Below are 21,151 nucleotides of genomic sequence, written 5' to 3'. Positions count from 1 at the left end.
AAATAAACATCACCAAGCCTTTAGACAACAGTCCCACTTGTTTTCCTTGAGCTCACAAGACGGTTGCTGATAGAATTCCCTGTTTTTAGCCCTGGGCTGCAGGCTCACACACAGCACCACGCCTGAGAGCAATCCAGCCAGGCTGCAGCCCCACATGCTCTGCACCTCTAACACACCTGCAGGGGAACCCAGGCTGAACACACACCTTTGAAATTCTGCTTGAGCTCCGTTCTGCTTCCCCACGACAACCCCACTGATACGCAGACACTTGGCAAAGAGAGCTCATGACTTATTTACCAGCGAATTCCTCCCTCACCCTCCAAATTCAATCCAGAGGCAGCTCAATTTCAACTGAGCTGTCAATATAATATAATGCGCTCCGCTGCTCTCCTAACCTTTCCTTATATTATGGGATCCTCGCTTATTTGTAATGAAACACTATGAATAAATCAATGTATGTTAATATATGAAGTCTTCAATATTTTATGGAGGACTCCATGAAAATCTCATTCCTGGCTTTGCTGAACGAGTCTTTGAAAATTTCTAAGTTGTGACAGGAGGAAAATGTTCAGTTCAGAGGAAAAATAAATAAACAATATTTAGAAGATGGGGCTTTAATAGGAACAGGATAAAAAAGGAATTAGAAATAAGCAGCTTGCAGGCGATTCCATTGCAAACCTGCTAACTTTTCCAGGAATTACAACTGGCTTTTAAATTTTTATTGCTTGCTGGAGACCTGAGAAAGAGACAGAACTTGGCGCAGTGATCATTAAAACAAGGCAATTAAATGCAGGAGGAGAAACGCTTAGTCCTGCTCCTTGTCCTCAGGTACAGTGAGGCGCCTGTGCACCTCTACCTGCAGAACCTGAATGGGATCAAAGACCTTAAACAAAGAGATGTGACCCAGCCAAGGCAAACTCCAGAATGAAAAATGCATGCATGGTGTTTATTAGGAATGAACTGCTGCAGTCCGTACGCTCTATTTGTAAACAGTGTTAGTGCAGTGATAATTCCATGTGCTTCTGCAGAAGGAAATAATGTGGAGTTTGGGAAAAAGATGAGGAACATCCACAAGGCTCCAAGCTCATGGGGTGTTTGTTTGCAAACACGCTGCTCAGAAGGCCAGAAATGAAAGTGGAAGATGAAACTGTCCTCAATCTGTATTTAAATAAATGCACTCGCTTACCTTTACCAGTTCTAAAGTTAGTACAAAATGGGTTATTTTTCTTCATCAATATACATGCATATCCCCTAAAGGCAAGTGGGTAAAAATGTTCTTGAGAGAGAGGAAAAAAACAATAACAAAAAGGAAAAGCACTGAAATAAAAAGAGAGGGAGGTTTGCTGCTCACTAAACGAGCACAAGGGATCTTAAACCAGCATGGGTTCAACTCATAAGAAGTGGGAAGGAGAAAACAGCACTTGAGAGAACACATCCAACATTATTTGAGGTTACAGCCTGGGCCAACGTTCATAAAGACCATTGACTCAAATCAGTCACTGCCCCAAATGAGTTCTTCCAAGGACATTTAAACTGTGGTAAAGACACGCTCCTGACATAACCAAACTGCAAGATGGTTCCTGCAGCAGAGACCATTCACACAGATGTGAACCTTACTAACCCAGGTAAGTGAGAACAATCCTTGCCCCCAAAACACAACCATTTTAATATGGGAACAGGGAGAAGGAAAACAAAAACTGCAGTACAAAGTTGGCAGTGTGTGCATGGCTCTGCAGCATTCAAGTCCATGGGCAGAAACAACAGACAGGTAAGTGTAGCTGTGCCAGCAGATACAGCTTGTTACCTTGTTCAGATTGGCTATCAGGAGAAATTTCTTACCCAAAGCAGTGGTGATGCCGTGGAACAGCTGCCCAGGGAGGTGGTGGGGTCACCATCCCTTGGAGGTGCTCCAGACCTGCGGAGATGTGGCACTGAGGGATGGGTTGGGGTTGGACTTGGCGATCCTAATGGTCTTTTCCAACATTACTAAGTATATGATTGTATGATTGTATTGCTCATACAAGAGCAAGTCTCGAGCTCTTCTCTGCTGCCCACAGCAAGAACGATGTGGTGATGGAGGTTTCGTGGGCCTGAGTACAGCTGTGCTTCTAGCTCTGCCAATGGCCTCCTTCACAGCCATGTTCTCTAAGCCTCTGTTTTGCCATTTATAAAATGAGGGTTATTACACTCCTCCACACAAACATTTTTGAGGTTGAGGGCTTCTATGCATTTCCATAACTGCTGAGTGCTGATGGTCAAGCAGCAAAAACACAGGTGAAATGCGAAGTGGCCCCAAAAACAGAGCACTATTTGGAAAAGGAGGCAAATTCTCTTCCAGCTTAGAATAAAGTAGAATCATTTTGCCCTTCTACGCCAGCTGGGCTGCTTGCTGCTGGCCACCCCACAGCCCCACTGCTCAGGCCCCAGGCTCACCACACACTTCTCACAGCTGGGATAATCTCTAGTTGTGGAAGCTTTGTTATTTCTTCACCAAAAACATCTGCAACGTGCTACAGGATGTATCTGTGCTTCCTTACAGAACAAAGAGTTGCTGTAACATATCAGTTATAAATTGGGCTTCATGTATAAGTAAGAGAATGGAGTTTGTTTTTACAAAGCATACATGCATCAGCGCTACTTTTCTGAAGGCATCAGTGTAGATCTGCCCATGAATAAACCTGTCAGCAAAGCACCCTGATGTGAAAAGCTCCTGCAGGCAGTGACTGCGTTCCCATCCCCACGTTTCTCTAAGGATTCTTGCCTGTGGATGGAAGAAAACAACAACAATACACTGCAATCCCATCCCAAATCCAGAGTGTTTGTCCACTTGGTAATGCACCGCAATGTATCAGAGGCTGACAGAGCACAGCTGCAAATCATCTGCACATAGATCAGATGGTGGTGAGGTGAGCAGGCACTGAGAGATCCTGCTCTTCCCCTGAAATGATGCAAAGTTCTGAAGGAGGGAATCAAATGCAGAACATTTTTTCAATAAGAAACCATGGAAATTTGTGACTCCATAGGAGTCGCTTTAAAATGCACTGAAACATGCGTGGAGAAGAAATATGGCATTTCCTAGAATCAGAAGGCTGCTGAAATAAGCACCTGCTTTTCCTCGCTGGTATGCTGACTATTTATCTTCATTTCTTGTTCCAAGTGTCAAACCATTTCATTACAAAATAAACAAGAGATTCTAATCTAAGAAAATGATATGACTCAATCACCAGACAACAGCTGCTCCAAATTATTTTAAAATCTATTTTAAAAGACTAGCCGTGTCACATCACGCTGCTGTATTCTGCAAAAGAAACCCAGACAATAAAATTAAACATTTTAAAACCTAGACAGAAAACAAACAACAAGAGGCTCAAAAAAAAAGAATTTCACTTTGATTGAAAATATTGAAAATATTTGTTTTGACTCTGATGCAGAATAAATGCAAATAAGGAGAGAAGGAAACGTCTCACAAGACTGAAGCTCGATGTTTTTTAACCAGCTCCCCAGTTATCTCCTGCACAGCAGACAGCTGTCGCCCTCTGAAAGCCGCCCCCTCTGCACACTGCAGTGGCTGCCTTGAGTTTGCAGGCGTTGTTTGCAATTTACCTTTTGGCTCCTGGGTGACTCAGTGGTCTGAAGGAAAAGTTTTAGGGGTCAACATTGCTGCTGTTGTGATCACAGCAAACGCGGGCCCAGGCTACTGCACAGCGTGAAGCCAAGAAACAGACAAATAGTTCCTAAATCTTCCTTTTGTTTTCATCATTAGGAAATGTTTCTTAAATTGAAGCAATACATTGGAAGTAATCAAAAGATCAGAAGGCAGAGGAACTCAGGGAGGTAAGTAAGAGCCACGTTCCCAGCACAGCAGGAGGATGAGCCCCCCCAGACAGCAGGGACATAATGGGGGTGCAGAGAATGTACTCCAGACATTGCTCAGTTCAGCATCCATCCAAACTGCCAAACCTGGCCAGGCCAGTCCAAATTCCTCATGGATAAAATGTTGGACACATCAACAGAACAAATGCTGACACTTTCCAGTTTAGCTGATTTCCAACTGTTTAGTGACAAATCTGCTGTAATAAGACTACGGAGAATAAACCACAACAGGTCAGTGTCAGAACCAGGATGGTTACTAAGTTCACTACTTGTTATTTAAGCAGACATCCAACCTACACCAGTGCGCCCAGCCCCACCAACCAGCAGCTCCCCTGTTTACTCCATCCTACTCCGTGTTTTATACAATTTAAAGTTCAGAACAGCAACCCCTTGAAATCACTGACCAAACACCGTGTTAACAGCCACAAAATGAAGACATAACACTGAGAGCACAGCTCTCTCCTCCTTCACACCGCCTAATTTAACACAATTTGCTGGGGAAAAGTGAATGCTTTACTAGCTGTCATCATCTCTGACTGTAAAACTTCTATTACGATGTAAGGCTTCCATCCTCAAAGGAAAGGCCACAGCAGAGAGTAAATGAACTAGGAAGCACAGGGCTGCTCTCCACTGCAAATCTTTCTTCAGAAGGAAACACATAATTATAACAAATTAATTCTAACTTGTGTGATTTTTCCATACCTCTCAGACGTACGGGCAGCTGCGTGTCCACGCCAAGCAAAAAGGCACTGTAATGTTGGAGTGTATTACTATAGGGGTTCATCAGTATTATCATACATAACACCAGTAAGGGGAAGAACAGCTGAAAACTGGAGGCCAAAAAATTTACCCTGCAGGGTTTCTACTGTTAAGAACGTGGTAATTAAACAGCAAAACAAAGCATCAAGGGATGTGATCAATAGCCCTTTGGGTTTAGACATTCCTTGGAAGGATGCATCCTGGCACAGTTGTGAGGACCTAAGCTCAATATAACAATAAATCATGATAAAGATGTCATCACTTTGTTGTAATGGTCCTTCTCGCCCTGCAGTACTGTGCACTAAACCCCCCGGGAGCCCTGGATGGTTGTTCAGATTCTCTTTAATCCTCTTAAATAAATTAACAGGGAGATATTCTGCTCAAGCCATGGCTGCTGTATCCATTTGATCTTCCTATACATCAGCACATTCAGGTAAGCTCTCACACTGATGAATAATGAAGTTATTAGGATTTCATGTGCCATAACCTTAAATCTGAGGGCAGCAAACTCTGATGTCTCAGGATTGAGAGCTTGTCAGTCAAGGCAAAAACATGTTCATACGGTCCTTCTCCCTGAAACCAACACAACGCTACACATCACTTTATGTTACATCCTTTGCCATATAGAACTAATTAACGTTGGTGAGCAAAGCTTGGTCTCTACAGCCACATTCATCACCAACCATTAGGACTACAAGCTTCCCCTCTGATTTCAGGGACTGCAGCCTGTTGGAATGCAAATGCTAAGTACAGCTGTTAAATCAAATGCTACTTTGTAGACACATTATGCAATTCCATATATCTATTTCCCATTTTTGTGACAGCCTGCACAGCAATTCAGTGAAGGCATCTGAAACCTATAAATCCATTACATTATCCCCTGCATCCCCATTGATGTTTTATATCCCCATCCCTACAAAGCGGCCCGTCCTGCCTCCTCATTCTCCCTCACACAACCCCTACCACAAGGGCATACTTGGAGCTGACAGCTGGCAGCACATTTACTTTTTCAGCTAGCAGCATTCCAGCTCAGAGCCTGCTCCTTGCTATGGAGAGACCTGAGGGTACAACAAACCCACCTCATGCACAGGTACATCCCTAGCTAGGTACATCCCCACTGAGCAAAAAAAAGGAAGCTTTTCTTGGATTATTATTGCTTTTTCAACCCCTGGCTTCAGAAACAAGGCTTGAAATTGGAATTTATTTTACCCTTGGGTCCTTTATTTGTCCATGAACCCCATCCCTACCCCAGGGCAGCAGCTTCCCCCACCTGCAGGCAGCCACCCACAACCCACCACAGTCCTTCATACTCTGGCTTCCATTCCACAACAGGGCTGGCATAGCGTTCCCCAGACTGATGAGAAAAGTTTGTTGCAGACAAAATGTGATTCTCCAGGACTAGAATTCCTTACACAAATCAGAAGCGCAGAGAGAAAAGGGGTGGGATATCAGTGCTGTGCCTGCAGATGGATGGGAGGGGAAGCAGCTGAGAAGCCTCATGCTTGAAAGTACCTTGGGAAACAATAGGCTATTTCATTTTTAATCTTGCTTTACATATTCCACTCTATGCTCTAATAAAGCCTACAAGCAAATTTCATTTTTCCCCTGTTTCTCAAAAATAAACACAAACAAACCAAGGCTCTAAAGTCTGACAAATATCCTTGAACTCAAAGTTATTAGAACATTTCCTTCATTTCCTGAGTCACTGCCTGAGGGAAGCAGTGCTCCCCGAGCCAGGTGCTAAGAAGCCACGTGCTTTACAAGTTAACTGTGTTATTTATTGTAGAAGGAAACCAGCTCTAGTTGTCTCCTAGATGCTATCTCCTTCCGTTTAGTTGGGGCCAGCAGGGTATAGGTGAAGCTGCCTCCTGAGCATCTCATGTGGCACCACTTCAGGAATCACTGACCCCACAAATACCAGCTTACACCATAACCATTGCTCTGCTGTGTTAACCTGACTTCCTGAAACAAGTCATTTTGAATCTGAGCGTGTATCATGAAATATCTAACACCAAAAGCAGCTTGCATTACAATCTGAGACAAGAACAAGAAATGACCAGTCCCAACCACAGGTTCCCCTCCTACTTTCGAGCTGGAACTGACTACAAAAGGATTATCAAAACGCTCCTAAAATGACATGCATCCCTTCTATAGCTCAGCCCAGTGAGCTGGAGCTGGCTTCTCCCCAGTCACTGCACGCCAGGCTAAGCTGTGATGAATTAATTGCCCTGTCCTCTTCACTGACATCTCCTGGAATCAGGGATTAAGCTGAATATCAACAATTAGCACTGCTGAATTCAAACCTGACAGCCCAACACCTTTGCCCAGCCTGGAATTTAGTTAGGAATGAAAATAGTCTCCTTTCATCTCACAGCCTCTTGCTCAGGACCATCCTCAGCAGCACAGCACAAACAGCTCCCAGGCATTTTAAGTGGGTCCTGCAATACAGGGAGCAAGTTACAAAGTAGTGTCACCATCAGCTGTGACCCAAGAGCAAAGAACAGCCTATGAGACAGAGCACAGATTTCCATTTCCACTTGCATTAGAGGTGTTTGCTTCCCTAAAGGGAGCATGAAGGACCAATCTCCATCCAGGTGTGCCATCCTGAGATGCTGCAGAGCATGCCTGCAATTGCACAGCTGAATACCTACCAGCAGTGTCAACAAGGATGTTTGGTACAACATACAAGCTGGAAGCACCTAAGCAAACACTTTGAGCCCAGCAACCCACTCAAACACATATTTATCTTCCTTTACTGCTAAGGGCACATAAGTGCATGGCCACGTGCTAATCTCAAAAGGAGATGGATAAATGAATCAAGCCCAGAGCTGCTCTGTTAGGATAAGATGCACCAACCTATGAAAAGTCACACACACAAAATAGTAAAAAATGACCTTGAAAGAAGGAATCAGCACTAATGACCAGAACTCACCCATAAACCAGCACTGCCCTGGACCCCTGCAGTTTGTCTCATGCCAGCGCCATAAATCAAAACTCCATTTTCCCACACCGGCTGCCTGACACTCCTCTCACAGTCTGCATCTTTGTTTTCTGACATAGCACAGAACTGAAACACCAGCATCTCAGGCTCCAATTACACATGAACAAAAGGCGTAAGGCTCGCTGTGCTCTGCTGCTCATCCAATAACCTGCATGCCTCTACCTACCCAAGTTCTCCAGATGCTACTGACTTCCCAACATGAGCTTTCCATACCATGCCAGAAAGGCAGAATGCATTAAGACAGAAGGTATGCCTAGTTTTCTTTTGCACAGTCTGTTAATAACAAAGGCAGTGATTGCACTTTATACAGCTCTCTCTCCAGTTATGCCATCAGCTGTCCCACCTTTGCATTTTCCTCACCAGGGAGATAAGAAAACCACACACAGTAAGCGAAGGGCAGAAATAGGCTGTGCAATTTCCATGCCCATTTTCCTATTATTTAAATTAACATCTTCCCATCCAGCACAATTCCCCAAGATATACACTGGCTGGTCACAAAGATTTTGGAAACTGCTGCAGGTCAATCTGTTACAATTCAGCCTTACAAAGCAGAAGGGAGCACAGCCCAGTTCCCCCTACAAATGTACACCTGCCATAAATAACAGGGCCAGAACTTCTTCCTCTTGAAGCCAACATTAGAATCCCTGTTTAAACATTCTGAATAAAAGCAAATAAATCCACCCGAACTGCTTTGGCCAGCAAAAAAAGCCAAGTTGCTTTTTGCAGAAAAATGGTCAGCTTTTCCAGCCAGATAACACAGAGTAAAGAACATAAATTTCTCTATGCAAAGTATTTGCTTGGGATGCAGTGGTTAAGATGCTGTCTTGCATAACAGTATTTTTAGCAAGACTGACCATATTTTCCTGAGTAGCTTTGCCAAGGTAGACAAGGTGAAGTGCTCGGGAATACTGCCCAGCAATCCACGTGGCTGCCAGCAGAAGGCTGCACCTGCTGGTCCCATCCTGCTAGAGCAGAGCCACCAAAGGTAAGGACTCAGCCCATCACTTGGGCACAGAGCTGAGAAATGGGAAGGAATACAGGAGGTGTACCCAAATGGAGAGCTATGCTGGGAGCACAGCCCATGCTTCCCAAAGTGGGGATGGAACCAAAACAGGGAGTACCTGTGAGCTGAACACCTGTGAGAGCCCTGGGGTACAGCTTTAGGAAGCCCTGCATCTGCATGAAGAAAAAGAAGCAGCACTGCAGCCAAGCACAGCCCCTGCTGGACTGCAACGTGTCCCTGTGCAGGGCAGCACAGGGATATGAGGAGCCCACGGAGCAGAGGTGTGTGCCACTCTGCCCCCATTAACCCCACTGCAGAGCGGTACAGGAGGTGAATCTGTGTAATAAACAGCCTGCTGCTCCTCAGCCCAAAATCTTTTCTGACCATCTTCCTACATCTCATCAAAATACACAGTTTATATCATCCAAACCCTAAAGGATTTCTCCTGTGTTCTCATTTGAAAAAGCCATTCAGCTCCCTTAAAAACATGAATTCCAATCACCTGCACAACACCTTCCCCAGCTGCAAAGTCCCTGCTCTCACTCAAGGCCATGAAGCTTCACCCCGTGATTTTGCTTTCCACACTAATCCAAATCTTCCATCAAAAAGAAAACAAACCCTGTGCCCGAGACACCAGGGCCTTCAAAGAGACTTCACAGCATTCGTACCCAGAGGGCCTTCATTTGTGCACAGACTGTTTGTGACTCTCACTGAACAAAGTCACTGTTGCCCGTTTCCTCTTGAATAAATGCTGGGCCTAACTTTCTGATGTCCTGGGGAGAGTCCAAAGTCAGGAGAGAGCTGGAAGTCTTCCATCACCTTGGAGAAGCAACACTGCTTGTTCCTCAAGACATAAAAGCACGAGAGGAAATACCTGTGTTGTGTTCAAAATGAAAGTTAAAAGAAATACTTGTTTCCTATCACAACTGTTCATTGGATTCTCATTTTGCATCATCTGAACGAATACAGTCATCATCCCTTATTGCCAAACATAAATGGCACTCATCTGAAAATACACGAGATCAGCTCCATCCCCCTTTCTTTGTTTGGCAGCAGCATTCCAAACAGCCTTCCTTTCACCCCTCTTTCTTATGACATATTCCTCCTGATGCACCAAAGATTCTTGGGTCTCTTTTTGGCTACATTAAAAGGCATCACCATTGAAAGAGTCTCAAAAGATGAAGTTTAAAATAAACTAATTTACTGCTCCACCTGCCCCCTTAGGATAACCCAGCTCTGCTTCTGCCCCTTTCACTAATGAGCTGGAAAACCAAGCCAAAGTCAGCTGGCTGCTTGGTGCTATCTCCAACTCTGCTTCACAAATAGGAGCTCTTTCAAGCTCTGCCTTCATTCTTGGTCCTTTGCTCAGAGCCCTCCACCTGTTCTCCATTGGCACCAATTGGAAGTTGCATCACTATCTCCTACTCCTTTTTTTTACCCTCAGAAGTGTTTGAAGAAGCCAGAATTGAAAGGAGACAGCTTGGCTTCTCCATGACATTGTCACAAAGGGCCGGGAGAAACCACAGTGCCAAAATCACTGCTGTGTCAATGTCTGGACACAGAGCTGGAGCAGGTGGCAGGGAGGAAGCCAACAGCTTTTAGCTTGTCATCGCGAGGAGGTAAACAAGGTTAACTGCTGCAGATGTAGACTTCAGCTCTGCACACTGGGAATCACATAATAAAAACAGACTTGAAGGATGCTGGCACTTCGCAAAATGGACCTCGTTAGATTTCAATTAAAAAGCAAAACTGGAAGAGCTGAGAACACAAAAGAGTGAGTTCTCTGCTGACGGTATTGCAGGCCTCTCTTTTACTTCTCTCTCCCACACTGTCCTGTATTTTTCAAACCCATCACTCTAAGCCATTCCTCCTACAGTGGGAGCACAAGGTAAGCAGAACCCACCCAGGCCCTGCATGCAGCACTACAAGTTTCCCAGCCTGAGCTGCAGTAACATCAATACAAACATGCAGAAAGCTCTTGGCTAACGTAGGCCTAGAAATTCTTCCAGCCTCAATTGATTCACAGTTTCACTCTCAAAGCCTGCAAGGTTCAACTGCAAATAGCATAAGAACGATCTCTTCTTCCTGAACACATCAAAGCTGAGTACAGTATTTTGTGCCATATTTTAGCTTCATTTCCAGATTTTGCAGACACATTGTGTGGTCTCTCAATCTATTCCATCAGCTGAAAGAAGGCAATAGGCATGGAAAAAGAAATGGAAACATGACATTTAGCCATACCTAACACATAGTGGGAATGTCTGGTGCGTGCTACCTAAACTTACCCTGAAAGAACAGCACATCATTCTATAGTAGAAAAATGCTCTTACAGTAACATCTTGAATTATGCTTTGCAGCAATCTCAAATGGATTTAGCAGCTGTTCCTGGACTCCATGCAATATTCGTGCCTTTTATACCAGCAAGCATTCAGACTCTGAATAGCAATAATGAGAATGCAAACTTGACTGGCTCAGCTTTGGCTCCTAAGCATATGACATGAGTAGGCTAGCATCAAGATGTGGCAAACTGGAGTGCAGACACCTGGGCCTGAAAAGTCATGCTGAAAACTTAAGTTTATGCTGCTTCTCCTTGTTTCTTATTAAAATAATTTGGAGGTTTGAAAGTGAAACAGATTTATGAATTCACTGGGGAACGGGAGAGAGTCATCACACAGTAATGGAAAGGCAGGTTTTATATTGATTCAAATTAAGGGTAATTTATTGGGGGGGGGGAGGGGGGGAAAGCCATGATTTGCATGAAAGATGCTGCCTAAAGACACAGCAGTCTAAGCATGTCTTGATATATTTCATGCCTACAGACGCAGACTGGTGCAGCTCACCCTGCTAAGCGAATTAGCGAGCTGTACTGCTCTGCACTGACTCCCTCAGTTTATGATCAGCAAGAGAAAAACCAATCCGTCATAAGGCTTTGTGCTGAGATAACTCAATCCTTTTGTACTTCAAGAGCAGTTTCTCCTCCTTGTTAATTTGGAGCAGTCTGATCCTTCTTACCCCCTCTGTCCCTCCCAAGCATTGAATCAGTGCTATGGCTGTGGGGTGCACCAGGACTCCTCCTCCTCAGCTGCTTTAGTCCTCATGGGGCTTTCACCCAGAAGGTCTTTGACAGAGGAAACAAGAGAGTAAATGAGAACCTTTCGCAGTGAGCTCAGGTTCCCAGCAAGGCCTCTTGAGCATATACATCAGTCCCAGCAAGATCAGTGCTTTCCAATCAAAGCCACTTGCTAAGGGAAGCCATTCACCATGCTTAAGTCTTACAGGTCCAGCATTGCTCAAACTTCAGATTTGACTGTTATCATAGAATCACTCCAGTGGGAAGGGACCCTTGAAGGCCCAACTCCTCTGCAATGAACAGGGACAACAACTGTTCCATCAGGTGCTCAGAGCCCTGTCCCCCTGACCTTTAGCGTCTCCAGTGATGAGGCATAATTTGTTGGAGAGACTGCAACAGTTTCATAGAACCTCAGAGATCTCAACATTTCCTGACCTAAATGCTCTGCCTCCACTCAGTGATCCACTCAGCCTCCACCAGGATCTCTCCAGCCAGAGTGATGGGAACTCAGCTGAGTGCCAGCAGGACCAGGTGGGTATGGCACTGGTGGCCCAGAACAGCATTTCCATTCCTCAGCTGTGGCAAGGAGCAGCTTCCTATGTGCTCCCATTGCCACCAGCTGGGATGTAGTTATGCAACCCAGACGTCAACTCAACAAGCCTACTTCTTCTGGAGCATCTCACAGCAAAGCATTTCTGTTTACAAAAAAGTTTGATTTCAATAAATGAGTGTAAGAAACCAGAAGAAAAGCACACTGCATTCACTTGCCTTCAGCACACGTTACATCCTGCTATTACTCCATTGCACCACAAACAAGCCCATCAGAGATGCAGTCTCCACAAGCAGGCTATGTGAGCAGCACGCTGGGCAAGCATGCAAAGTATTGATCTCACTAGACTAAACACTCACATGGGACATAACCGAGTTTGTATTTGCACATACGTGCTCCAGGAGTTAAGGATTTGATAGAAGCAATCACACCACAGAGGCAGAACGGGGTCTGAGCAGCCCAAGTTTGCATTTTGCCTTTTGCATACACACTGTTTAACAGCAGGGAAGCATGCAAACAGAATTCAGACAGCTTTATGGAAACCTGGCTTCTGGGGGAACTGCTCCGTGGCAAACAATAGCAGGATTCAAAGTAAATCTTACAGCCAAGGAGAAAGCCCCTGCGATGGGGGAAATGGCATGAAATGTTGAAAAGCCTCTTACAAAGGCAAATTATCACAGTGGCAAAGGGAACATCTACATTCCCAGTTCGTAAAAAGCAGTAATTAATAAAGCCAGAGCAAAAATGTAAAATCTAATGAATAACTGAATTGTTCAAACAAACTGCCAGTTTAATAAAGTGGAATGACAGAAGCAAAGTGTGAGGAGTACAATCCCAAGGTTCTGTTAGCAGATAGAAAATTCATGGATCGAGAGAGAAGAAGAAAAGGTGATTTAGCATCAAAGGAAATAATTACTCTTCAAGTAAATAAGAATTAGAATGAACATTTATATTGTCTCCTCTCCTCCTCTGATCGTCTCCAAAGCTCAAACCCATTTTAGTTTGCACACTTAGATAATTAAAGCTCCAGAAAGAATATCATTTTTAATGAGCCATTTCTGGACAAAACCAGCACATCTTAAAACACACCCAAGTACTTTGATTAGTACATCAAGTTTCTATTAGCTTCCATGGTGCAATAAGTTCAAGAAAATTGCTTCCTGCTGGTCCAGTTATGATCCTGTTTTTAGGCAGGTTTTAAAAATTAGAAATACACTGGAGATTTTTCTAAGTAATGGCTTGAATTCAATAAAAATTATACTTTAGTTAAAAAAAAAAAATACTGAGTCAAATTCTCAGCTAAGACAAACAGGGAAGCCCTCCTGAAGCTGCAGTGGTACCAGAGCTGGGCAGTTGGTATGGACAGAAAAGTCCATTTTCTCGCTAGCTGCCAGCCCTACAAGTTCATATCTCACTGTAAGAGCCACAATGGGTGCAGCTCTTCTCATGTCCCATTAACAGGAACAGGCAGGCCTCACCTCATCCATGAATCTGCTTTCAAACTCAATCCAAAGCGATCAGAGCACCAACACAAAAGCCATGAACCAGAGAGGCCCCATTTCACAGCCACTCCTATCAATCGCATCCACCTTCCTAGATGACATCCACAGAGACTCATCATTCCTAACTTACATTCTGCAGGTCCAAATATTCACAGTCTATTGGGCAGAAGATGGTGAGACACAGCTAATCACAGCATACCTGGAACAGCACTGCACAAGTCAAGATGCAACCTGAAAACACAGCCATCAGGGAATTAGCCTGACCCCACAATGTTAACATAAGCAAACCAAGCTGAAATAACTCTTCAGAAAAGCACCACTTTGCATTCATTCAGCATGTCATCATAACCCCAGGATGGCTTCCAAAGTAAGAAGCACTGCTCCCACAATTAGGATCTAGCTACGCATTTCCATTCCAGACACGCATACCGTGTTTAGAAGTACGGTACAATGAGTACTTTAAGTGAGAAGAGAAGTAATGCAAGTACAAGAGCACAAGCTACACTCTGACACAAAGTCATTATTTTTCAGACTCTGATGTCTGCAAGGCCTGCTCACAAAATTCATCTGCAGGGAGACCGCTCTTCCCACTCTTACAGCAATGAGGACCTGTGTCGTTTCAGATCCTACCAGGTGCTGAGGCTTTTCCCCTCACTTTTTCACTCGCAAGCACAGCTGCTTCTGTCTTCACTGTAACCCTGAAAACTGAGAGCACAGCTGCTAGAAACAACTCAATGCAAGATGAGGTGTCCTGCTCATGCCCCCCTTTGCAACACCCAGCACCTGAGATGCTGAAGGAGCTGTAATGTTTCCCAGGAATGGTACCAGACAGGGACTGTAGCTGCAAACCAAGAAAAGAGAAAAGAAAGCCAGTTTTGTTTAATAGCCAAGCAAAACCAAACTTCAACTCCACTCTTATTAGAAAAGTCTATCATTATAACTAGCTAGAATGTGGATGTAGATGCAACCCCCTTCCAAGAGAAATAATAGCCAAGGCTGTTCTTACAGTGTATCTTCTGCCTGTGAAGGTGAGAGCCTCAGAAATCACTCCAGAAACAGACTCAGATACAGATATAGCTGCATAGAAATGCGGGTTGTTGAGATACAAAACAGCATCTGCCCAACTGCCCAGTTTCCAAACCCCTTAGAGTAAGGCAGGAACCCCTCAGCTATTGGTGGTCATCCCTTGACCCTGCTGGGGATGCCTAACAATGGCTCCTCCATGCAGCAGGCTCTTGGCAGTGATAAGTTACATTTCATAGCAGAAGACTGCAATGATACCTAACAATATTCCCACCCACTGAAGCATATTTCACTCCAGGGAGTTCGGTGTGAAAAAGAAATGCTGTTGAACAGAAGGCAACATATCTTCCTCCACGTTCAAATCCAGGGGCTTGTTTGCTTGCAATGACAAGCAGAAAAAACAAGTGTCACCTCAGAGCAGAGCTCTGTCACCTCATCTGTTACCTCCTTTAAAATAAAGGCTCTCTGAGGGGCAGCTAAGGCTGAATGGGTTGTACCAGATTGCAGTGCATTTAGCTGCTGGCAGTATTTATAATCAGGAAGGTTTATAAGCAGAAATATTTATAAGCAGTAAATTCAGAGGTTGACACATTGCTAAAGCTGTGCTAAACACGACATGGTGCACTGTCCAAATGCTGCATGCCCTCAGGTGAGAAGGGGATGCCAAAGAAAGCATTCTACACGTGAACTAAGGCCTGTCCTCCTTCAGCTTTTGGAAGCTCATACTACCTCCACAATTCTCTAAAGGAAACTAAAAGGAAAGCAGAATTAATTTCTACTTTCAGGTATTCCATATTTCACATATTTATTTAACTTGAGACAACATTGAAGATCCTGCGTGGAACTGCAAACAAGTCCAGATGTAAGTCCAGCTTCAGCATGTTTCAGACTGTCTACCAGAACAGAGGAACTTCTTTCTGTTGGGCTTATCTCATTCTTAATTGATTAATCACAGGCAGGGCTTCCATCAGCAGTGTGTGCCCCCAGCATATCATTAAGGATTATGCTCACAGATATTCTGTTTAGACAGCACGGTGTTAAATCCCAGCAAATAATTTGGACACAGACGCACATGGCTCCCTTTAGGAGTAAAGCTGCTAAAACAATTATGTAATGATGTGAAAAAGCAGTGGGTAAAACACACGTCTGGGTTCTTCTCAGGCACAAAAGCTTCACTGGGGTTTCCTCTTTATCTCAGCTTTCTGTGTATGTATATATATAATGTGTGTGTGTGTGTGTGTGTGTGTGTGTATACACATGTATATACATGTATATATGTGTGTGTGTATATATGACATTGGTACCATGCTTCTCCCATTAGAAATGCCAAACACATCATTTTCTTCTTATGAGGATCTCGGGGTGGCAGAACACCAAAATGCTCATGCAGCAGATGCAACTGTGGCTCACCGGTTGTCACGGTTTGAACTAAAAATCCACCTGCGTCCGTGACAGGGGGCCGTGGGCCCCGGAGGGGCCCTGGGCCGAAAGGAAAAAGTTAATTAGGAAAAGAAAACAGCGACAACGATCTAAGGAGGCACACTTATTTACTAAATACTATATCGAAATACAGGATAATAAAATATAATATAATATAATTGAAAATTGAGCTAACGAATCAGACAAAATAAGAGAGAGAATGAGTCCCGTAACCGAAAGGCCTACTGTGAAATTTAGGCGAGACGGTGAAGGCTCCCACACACTCCCCTGAACGCCAGAACTCGAAAGAGATCAGTCTGTTCTGTGACAGAGTTAATATAGAGTCCAGGTCCCGTGACCCATCGTGTTGTTCCCTGGGAGATGTAGTCTTCTTCTGTAAGTTGCAGATTCAGTAAAATTATTCATGCTTTAAATGATGTTATGATGTGGAATACTGCTAGCAAAAATTACAAAATTATTAAACCATGACATTCCACCCCTTATTCTACATCATTACATTATGTTTATACATACATACACACTCATATGTATAATTGTGAATAATCAGCAACCTTATTTTCCTCAACAATTTATATTTATTCCATACAAATCCCTAAGTTGAGAACAAAACTCTATAACCTAACCTACTATTTATTAATTTTGAGAAAATGGCAAAACTGCCAGAAAAGGAAAACATGTCAGCGGTAGAGGGGAAAGGCAGTGCTAGTAGGGCGTCCCCCACATCAAGGTGCACTCATCCTTTCCCAGCCACCACAGCAGATTCCCTTTTGACTTATACTTCTTTCCATGTGTGCTCTACACATGCATGGCCAGTGCAGGATATAGAGTCCAGATGGAAAAACTTGCTTACAGAATGCCTAATTAAGGTATATAGAGAAAAGTGTTTCCTTAACATTAATCCACTCTATCTTAAGTCCTATACCTAATTGAACTATTCTGTACCTAATTGAAATATTTTCTGAGACTCTACCTATATATCTACAGGAAAAATCATTGGCTGCACTCCCCCAACATCAAATTCCCTTGTGGTATACATTGGACATTCCCATTTTTGTCCATCACCCACCACGTGCACCCAGGTCCCTGGGCAAAGACAGTACCCCGGAGAGGTTTGCCCTTTCCAGACGCTGGAAGGACCCAAACTGTTTTTCCCAACACACTTTTTATGTGTACTACAGGAACCTTATCTCCCTCCACGGTACGTAGGGAGCTGGATTGGTTAGGACCATTACGATTACTAGATCCTCGAGTGTTGACCAACCAGGTGGCTTCTGCTAAATGGTTCTCCCAGTTTTTGTACGTTCCACCACCCATTGCTTTCAACATAGTTTTCAACAACCCATTGAATCGTTCAATCTTACCAGAAGCTGGTGCATGATAGGGAATATGGTAAATCCACTCAATGCCATGATTTTTGGCCCAAGTGGTTACAAGAGAATTTTTGAAATGAGTCCCATTATCTGATTCAATTCTTTCTGGAGTGCCATGCCGCCACAGGATTTGCTTTTCCAACCCTAATATGGTGCTTCGGGCGGTAGCATGGGGTACTGCGTATGTTTCAAGCCACCCAGTGGTTGCTTCCACCATGGTGAGTACATAACGCTTACCATTGCGAGATCGTGGCAAGGTGATATAATCAACCTGCCATGCCTCTCCATATTTATACTTTTGCCATCGCCCTTCCCCCCAAAAAGGTTTCATCCTCTTGGCTTGTTTAATTATGGCGCATGTTTCACAGTCATGAATAACTTGAGCAATAGCGTCCATAGTTAAGTCCACCCCTCGGTCTCTGGCCCACTTGTATGTCGCATCCCTTCCTTGATGACCTGAAGTCTCATGGGCCCACCGAGCTAGGAATAATTCACCCTTGTTCTGCCAATCCAAGTCTATTTGAGCCACCTCAATTTTGGCAGCTCGATCAACCTGATGGTTATTTTTATGTTCTTCAGTAGCCTTACTTTTAGGCACATGAGCATCTACATGGCGCACCTTTACAACAATGTTCCTTATTCGGGCAGCAATGTCTTTCCACAGTTCAGCAGCCCAAACAGGTTTACCCTTTCGTTGCCAATTATCATCTTCCCACTGTTGCAACCACCCCCATAAGGCATTTGCCACCATCCATGAATCAGTATAAAGATGAAGCATTGGCCACCTCTCCCGTTCAGCCACATCTAAAGCCAGCTGAACAGCCTTTACCTCTGCGAATTGACTTGATTCTCCTTTCCCTTCAGTGGCCTCCGCAACTTGTCGTGTGGGGCTCCATACAGCAGCTTTCCATCTGCGATGCTTCCCTACAATACGACATGATCCATCTGTGAATAGGGCAAATTTCTTTTCGTTTTCTGGTAGCTCATTGTATGGTGGTGCCTCTTTAGCACGTGATACCTCTTCTGTAGGTGGTTTTTCAATTTTTTTACTCTCAGGCCAGTCCATGATCACTTCTAGAATTCCAGGACAGCTGAGTTTTCCCATTCGAGCTCGTTGAGTAATTAATGAAATCCACTTACTCCAAGTGGCATCAGTAGCATGATGGGTGGAGGGAACCTGTCCTTTAAACATCCAGTTTATTACTGGCAAGCGAGGTGCTAGAAGAAGCTGAACCTCTGTCCCAACTACTTCAGAAGCAGCCCGAACCCCCTCATACACGGCTAAGATCTCCTTCTCAGTCGGAGTGTAGCGCTCCTCAGACCCTTTATATGCTCGACTCCAGAATCCCAGGGGTCGGCCTCGGGTCTCTCCTGAGGCTCTTTGCCACAAACTCCAAGTGGGACCTTTCTCTCCAGCAGCAGTGTAGAGGATGTTCTTCACATCCTGTCCCGTCTGTACTGGCCCCAAGGCCACGGCACGGGCTATCTCTTGTTTTACCTGCTCAAAAGCCTGCTGCTGCTCAGGACCCCATGAGAAATTATTCTTCTTCCGTGTTACCTGATAGAGGGGGCTCACTATGTGGCTGTAGTTTGGGACATGCATTCTCCAAAAACCCACTACTCCCAGAAAAGATTGGGTCTCTGTTTTGTTGGTGGGCGGAGACATAGCAGTGATTTTGTCAATCACATCTGCTGGGATGTGACGACGTCCATCTTGCCATTTTATACCTAAGAACTGGATTTCCTGGGCAGGCCCCTTCACCTTGCTGCTCTTAATGGCAAAACCAGCTTGCAAAAGAATTTGGATTATCTGTTTTCCTTTCTGGAAAACCTCTGCTGCTGTATGGCCCCACACTACAATATCATCAATATACTGCAAGTGCTCAGGAGCATTACCCTGTTCCAAGACAGCTTGGATCAATCCATGGCAAATTGTTGGGCTGTGCTTCCACCCTTGAGGTAAACGGTTCCAGGTGTACTGAATACCTCTCCAGGTAAAAGCAAACTGTGGCCTACATTTTGCAGCCAATGGGATGGAAAAGAAGGCATTAGCAATGTCAATGGTGGCATACCACCTAGCTTCTTTTGACTCCAATTCATACTGGAGTTCTAGCATGTCTGGTACAGCAGCACTTAATGGAGGTGTGACTTCATTCAGGCCACGGTAATCTACCGTCAGCCTCCATTCCCCACTGGTTTTACGCACTGGCCATATGGGGCTGTTAAAAGGCGAGTGAGTTTTGCTAATCACTCCCTGATTTTCTAATTGGTGAATTAGCTTGTGAATGGGGAGCAATGAGTCCCTATTGGTGCGGTACTGCCGTCTGTGAACCACTTTGGTGGCAATTGGTACCACTTGGTCTTTTACCTGGAGCAACCCCACAGCAGAAGGATCATCTGACAGACCAGGTAAAGTTGACAGCTGCTTAACACCGTTTGTGTTAACAGCAGCTATCCCAAAGGCCCATCGATACCCCTTGGGATCCTTAAAATGTCCCATCCTAAGGTAATCGATTCCCAGTATACATGGAGCCTCTGGACCAGTCACAATAGGGTGTTTTTGCCAGTTTTTACCAGTGAGGCTTATTTCGGCCTCCAACATAGTCAATTCTTGAGAACCCCCAGTCACTCCATGGATATATATTGGTTGTGTCCCTTGGTGACTTGAGGGCATTAGGGTGCATTGTGCACCAGTGTCCACCAAGGCTTTATATTTCTGTGGTTGAGATGTGCCAGGCCACTTAATCCACACAGTCCAGTATACTCTGTTGTCCCTTTCCCCCCCCTGGCTGGGGGCAGGGCCCCTCTATTGTTTACCTCGGTGGCTTGCAGCAACTGGAACTTTCCCCCTTTTGGAAGAGTTCGCCTTGGTGGTTGTTTTGTACTGTAATTCTTTCACTCGTGCCTGAAGTGCAGAAGTGGATGAATTATACCACCTCTTTATATCCTCCCCATGATTACTCAAGAAATACAACAAAGCAAAACGTATGGTCTTATCGTTGTCATTTGCTTGAATATGAGGACCTCTCTTTTTTATGGTTGAGATTTTCGATGATACGGGTCGAGAGGAACTCATGTTGTTTAGCTTTTTCAATAGGCAATCGTGGGAATCCTGGTCCCCATCATCTGGTACCACCATGGATCCATCTACATCAGGCATGTTAGTCAACATGTCAATAATTTCATTTTGTGTTCCCTCCATTCTGTTTAACCTTTCAGCTATTTTGACAATGGCTGAAGTATAACGATTAACTTCTGTAGTGCTTATAAATAATTCAAGCTCCTGAAGTTTAGCAATTAGTTCATTAACAAGGGGTTTCCTTTCCCCTTGGCCATATACTAATGCAAGTGCACTGGCATGCTTTTCTGGAGCAGCCCTTGTAAAGTCACGCCACATTTGTCGTGGTACACGGACTATCTCAGGATCATGTAATTGGTTCGGGTCATTGCGGTTGAAGTGGGAGCTGTATAGCATTTCCACCAGAGCATTTTCTCTCAAAGTTTGGATGCCTTTCTCTATATCAGTCCATTTCCTTTTCTCAGGCTCCAAGTCCCGTTTA

The 21,151-nt window shown here is 44.4% G+C and overlaps 1 protein-coding gene across 10 annotated transcripts in view; it reads right to left on the bottom strand.

The window, feature by feature from the left end:
- Positions 1 to 21,151, bottom strand: part of LOC146752688 (receptor-type tyrosine-protein phosphatase T-like) — a 278,647-nt gene that overhangs the window by 219,492 nt on the left and 38,004 nt on the right. The gene's annotated exons all lie outside the window — the stretch shown is intronic.

Source organism: Coturnix japonica, unplaced genomic scaffold (genome assembly GCF_054131305.1).
Source record: "Coturnix japonica strain WE unplaced genomic scaffold, WE-NBRP24 Scf042, whole genome shotgun sequence".
Classification (NCBI taxonomy): domain Eukaryota; kingdom Metazoa; phylum Chordata; class Aves; order Galliformes; family Phasianidae; genus Coturnix; species Coturnix japonica.
The sequence above is the reverse complement of the archived record's forward strand: the minus strand, read 5'-3'. Positions and strand labels throughout refer to the sequence as shown.